This window comes from Somniosus microcephalus, chromosome 5 (genome assembly GCF_052327205.1).
Source record: "Somniosus microcephalus isolate GS21.2 chromosome 5, FLI_Smic_1.0, whole genome shotgun sequence".
NCBI lineage: Eukaryota > Metazoa > Chordata > Chondrichthyes > Squaliformes > Somniosidae > Somniosus > Somniosus microcephalus.
In genome coordinates, this window is record NC_140991.1 from 13546327 (window position 1) to 13551979 (window position 5653).

At 43.3% G+C, this 5653-nt stretch overlaps 1 long non-coding RNA gene across 1 annotated transcript; it reads right to left on the reverse strand.

Moving 5' to 3' along the window:
• Positions 1-295: 295 nt before the first annotated feature.
• Positions 296-3044, reverse strand: LOC147116897 (uncharacterized). The gene is made up of 3 exons (XR_015078264.1): positions 2815-3044; positions 920-990; positions 296-420 (listed from the first exon to the last, which is right to left on the reverse strand). It is a non-coding gene; the product is annotated as an uncharacterized LOC147116897 (long non-coding RNA).
• Positions 3045-5653: the final 2609 nt, after the last annotated feature.

Sequence of the window (5653 nt, forward strand, 5' to 3'; positions counted from 1 at the left end):
TACAAAGTTTTGATCAGACCCCATCTGGAGTACTGCGCTCAGTTTTGGACACAAAACCTCAGGAAAGATGTGTTGTCCTTGGACAGGGTACAGTGCAGATTCACAAGAATGAGACCAGGGCTTAAAGGGTTAAATTATGAGGACTGGTTGCAAAAACGTGGCCTGTATTCCCTGGGGGTAGAGTCATGTTTTTATGTCTACACCAATCCGTCTCTGGGTTGCTTGAAAGATGATGTCTGAGGAGGACAACAAAGACAATGACTAAAAGAAGTGGACCAACACAAAGGGTTTGGTGCTGTGGAGTGTCGTCATTTAATGGGTATAACATTGCTGGCAGAACAGAAATCCTATGGAGCAACTCATTTGCAAGATCATCCACAGGCCCACCTCACAAAAGGAAGAGGTTGTTCATCGTTGCACCTGGAAAATATGAGAAGACAGACACATCAACTATATGAGTCAAGAGTTTACCCCGCCCTCTCCCCATCCACACACACAAGCACACATTTAAATCACAGGAGACACAGAATGCCACATGTGTTCAGGGCACCCAAAATGTTTCCAGTGATTTTTGTCAATTGTGTGGAGACAAAATATCCTTTAATCACAATATGTACATTGGCTGGGCTCAGTTAATGGAGTGAAGCAGGTCTTTCATCAATTTACTGACTGCATTATTCTGCCATTCACCACCCTGCTCCATCATTAGTCAAACTTTAGTCAAATCCGTTGATCCCCAGCCGTGGCTGGATTATTGAGACAGCCTTGAGTGTCACTGTGGCTTATATGCCACTCCTCTCAGAGGTTCATCCCATGGAAGATCCTAATAAAATGCTATTTACAGTTTATCAACAAGGATAATCAATAGTAACAAGTTAATTGCTAAACTGTTTATTTTTTAGGTAAAAGCGTCATTTACCTGTTCCACTGAAGACTTGTCGAGTAAAAACGTTATTTTTCATTATGTATTCCGGTTCTTCTCATCCGATGCTGGAAAACAGGTTACGATTTCAAAATAAAATGTATTTTTAAAAATATTGTGAGGGAATTGTTGCAAGATGACCTTGTGTCCTGCTCTTTCACTTTCTGTACTGGGAAATGTACCATTCTGTCATCTTCGGGATCCTCATTTCCTTAATCTGAGTGTAGAAGGTGGCTTGATTGTATAGATAATATAAAACCACAGTTGGATAGAATACAATTCCAAATTTATGTAATAGTTTTCACTATTCTCAAGCACACTTTCTTTACACAGAGGGTTATAAGGATATGCAATTCACCTCCAGCTTTTAGTGGTTGAGGTAGGCACTACTAGATCATATTGGATAGATGGATGAAGGAAAAGTGTTTGAAGTGAAGTGGGTGAATGTGATCAGAACTATCTGCTCGCGGGGAGGGTAAATGCTGACACAGACTGGTCGGGCCAAACGGCCTGTTTCCATTTTGTTGCTTCTATGTATTTCTTCTATTATTGAATCACAGTTAATAAGAAAATCACAACAGTTGTAAAAGTCACAAAAGTTTTACAAGCAGCAGAATACTTTTAGTACAAGGAGCACAAGATTTGTAACTATACATTTCTGTTATGGAATGGGAGGTATTACGTAAGAAGATAAGAAGTAGGAGCAGGAGTAGGCCACACGGCCCCTCGGGCCTGCTCCGCCATTCAATAGGATCATGGCTGATCCGAATCTAGACTCACGTCCACTTCCCTGCCCTCTCCCCGTAACCCCTAATTCCCTTATCTGCTAGGAAACTGTCTATCTCTGTTTTAAATCTATTTAATGTTGCAGCTTCCACAGCTCTCTGGGGTAGCAAATTCCATAGATTTACTACCCTCTAAGTGAAGACATTTCTCCTCATCTCAGTTTTGAAAGGGCAGCCCCTTATTCTAAGATTATGCCCCCTAGTTCTAGTTTCACCCATCAGTGGAAACATCCTCACCGCATCCACCCAATCAAGCCCCCTCACAATCTTATATGTTTCGATAAGATCGCCTCTCATTCTTCTGAATTCCAATAAGTAGAGGCCCAACCTACTCAACCTTTCCTCATACGTCAACCCCCTCATCATGTATTAAGTGCAATTTCAAACATGCTTTATAGCATATATACTTAATGCATATAAAAATGGAGCGAATCAGAAGTTTGCTTATTTTAGTCAGTTCTATCTCCAAATAATTAGTCTTTGCACATATGGATACAAAAATTAAGCAGGAGATTGCTGTCAGCCATGACTGACAGCAATAAAAGACTCCCAAAGTTTGAATATAAGCACATGCTTGTTTTATAAAGAACATGATGATGGGTTGGAATGTCCTTCAAGTTATGATTCACCCAGTCTGCAGAATAGTTCAGGTGGAATTGCCTTCAGATTGAAGATGGTGGCTGTTGAGATTGTCGTCCCAATACATGTGTAACAACAAAACTTTTTTATTGCAAAATATACTTAATCCAAGGTGACTGGGATAATTTTAATAGCAAATTGTATTGTCATTCTCTTTAAACCAGTCATTGCAAAGCAATTCATCAATTGAGAATAGTCCATTAAAATGTGTGATCAATGAATAAGGCTTTGATAAAATATTAATGCTCCTTAATAAATAAGTAAATTTGACACCAAACGCATCTTGTAAGAGACTGGTGCCTCGCCCAGCCCAGTTTTGCATTTCCAGTCTCAGAACCAGTTAAGTCTCAGTGCAGAAGCTTGAGCTGTACTGTAGCCGCAAGACCTGTGACGGTGGAGCAGACAGGTAATTTAATATATATACCTTTCATCTGAACGTCAAACAGGTAAGATATTAGATGTACTAACCACCAGAGTCCGATGCTGCCCCTGGGAATGGGCAGGTTCCATCTGGGGAGGTGCTGGAATCACAAGGGGCGGTGCCACCAGCGCTTGACCTTGGTTGATTTCCTGGTCCCGATGTCTGGCTGTGGGCATCATCGGATGCGTTCCCATCGGATTTGTCGGTATTGTCCATAATCCTCCTCCTCCCCTGTTCACTTTTCACTGAACTGCCTTCAGGGACTGCAGGATCACGTCAAGCTCAGAGCTCTGTGACGCGCCCTGAAATCCAGGGTGATGCAATAATTTAACCTTTCTCCAGTCATCGCTTCAAATGTCTTTCATTAAGTAACAAGAACTAGGGCAGCGTTTGATTCATTTCTAAATGGTTTAAAGGCGAGATTTTCCGCTTCTGCGCTGCCCAGTCAGGGAATTCCAGCGTATTAATGGACAGACAGCGCAGAAGCGGAAAATCCCGTCAATGCCTTACATTTGCTATCGGGATGATTCCAGATATGGTATCCGACATTTTAAGCACTATGTGCACCAGTAAACATCAACCTCAGCGTGTATTGACCTCCCAGTTTAGTGTTCCTGTGAAGTTATTTTGAGCTTCCCATTGACTCTGGATTGGGGAAAATGTCCAAATCACTCCAGGGAATTGGAGTTAGACTCCTGAGGGTAACTATTTAACACCCCTTCTGTTTGACGCCTCATGGAGTGTAAATTCAACCTAGTTTACCCCTTATAAACCCACCTAACCTCAATTTAAATGTTGAGAGTGCAAGAATTCGCACCTCTCCGCTTTTTAAACATTTAGGGGGAGAAATTCCCAACCTTAGTGCCCCCCGTTAGCACAGTTTTAAGTCAAGAAAGTGGCGGCGGACGCTCTTCTGCCGACTGGTGGCGGGTCCCGCGGTGTCGTCCATTTTCAAAGTCCCGGTAGCGCTGCCGTTCCGAAATAACGTCAGTCGGCGTAAAACAACTTAAAAGGAAAAGAGTAGCAAAAGTAAACGTTGGTCCCTTAGAGGCTGAGACAGGAGAAATTATTATGGGGAATAAGGAAACGGCAGAAACGTTAAACAAATATTTTGTATCTGGCTTCACAGTAGAAGACACAAAAAGCAAACCAAAAATGGTGGGGAAACAAGGGTCTAATGAGGGTGAGGAACTTAACGTAATTAATATAAGTAGAGAAAAAGCACTAGAGAAACTAATGGGACTAAAAGCCGACAAATCCCCTGGACCTGACGGCCTACATCCTAGTGTTCTAAAAGAGGTGGCTGAAGAAATAGTGGATGCATTGGTTTTGATCTTCCAAAATTCCCTAGACTCTGGAGAGGTCCCAGCCGATTGGAAGGTCGCAAATGTAACATTGCTATTCAAGAAAGGGGGGAGCGAAAAAACAGGGAACTACAGGCCAGTTAGCCTGACATCAGTCTTCGGGAAAATGCTGGAATCCATTGTTAAGGAAGTGGTATCAAGTCACTTAGAAAATCATAACATGATTAGGCAGAGTCAACATAGTTTTATGAAAGAGAAATCATGTTTGACAAATTTATTAGAGTTTTTTGAGGATGTAACTAGCAGGGTAGATAAAGGGAAACCAGTATATTTGGATTTCCAAAAGGCATTCGATAAGGTGCCACATAAAAGGTTATTACACAAGATTAGGGCTCATGGGGTTGGGGGTAATATAGTAGCATGGATAGAGGATTGGTTAACGGACAGAAAACAGAGAGTAGGGATAAATGGGTCTTTTTCAGGTTGGCAGGCTGTAACTAGTGGGGTGCCGCAAGGATCAGTGTTGGGGCCTCAACTATTTACAATCTATATTAATGACCTAGATGAAGGGACCGAGTGTAATGTATCCAAGTTTGCTGATGATACAAAGCTAGGTGGGACAGTAAGCTGTGAGGAGAACACATAGGGTTGGATTTTACAAACCCTGAGGAGGCGATTTTGGAGGCGGGACTGCTGGGAAAGTCAAAAAGAATGGGAGCGGGTCCCGAACCCGCTCCCAACCCACCTCCAACCAATCTTCCTGGGAGTCGGGTCCCCGATTTGCGAAGGGACCCGACTCCTAGCGACGGGAAGAGGATTATAGCCACTTAACTGCCTGTTAACAGGTAGTTAACATGCAGTTAAGAGGCTTTTTCCAATTTTTTGACTTCTGCTGCGGGCTTCCTGATGTCGAGGAACCCCACCAGGGTAAGTGAGGCGTGCTGTGGGTCTGTTGTTATGTTGGTGTATAGATGACAGCTGCAGAAGTGGTGTGAAGGATGCAATGGGACACTGGTCAGTATCAGTGGTAAGGAAAAGTTGGGAAAGTCATTTTTAATATGTTTAGATTTTTCTGTAGGTGACAAGCTTTGAAGTGTTTGTGTGGCCTCACCTCAATGGGAGAAGTAACAGATCACTTCTGTACCCTCACCTGCAGCTGCCATCTGTTTCATCCTAAGGAGAGAGTCACTGGAGAGCCTGGGGGCAAGGGCTCACCTGTGTACAGTGGTTGTCAGTGTTTGACAGCAGCTCAATGCTGTCAAACACTGTCAAATCATCAGTCAAAAATTTATGGTTCATGTGCCTTTAAGAAAACTGGCAGATGAAGCGTCATCAACTGATGTCATCTGACACCGGCTTTCCCTTAATTGGCCGGCAAGCCCGTAGGGTGAGCTTAACAAGGCCAATCCGGGGAAAATAGTGTCCGTGCGTCGGATGTCGCTGGGGGTGGGACTAGAACCCGGAAGGCAGCAGTCCCGCCCCCAACGTGTCTCAGTGAGTAAAATCCAGCTCAAAGAGTCTGCAAAGGGATACAGATAGACTAAGAGAGTGGGCAGTAAGGTGGCAGATGTACCATATTCAA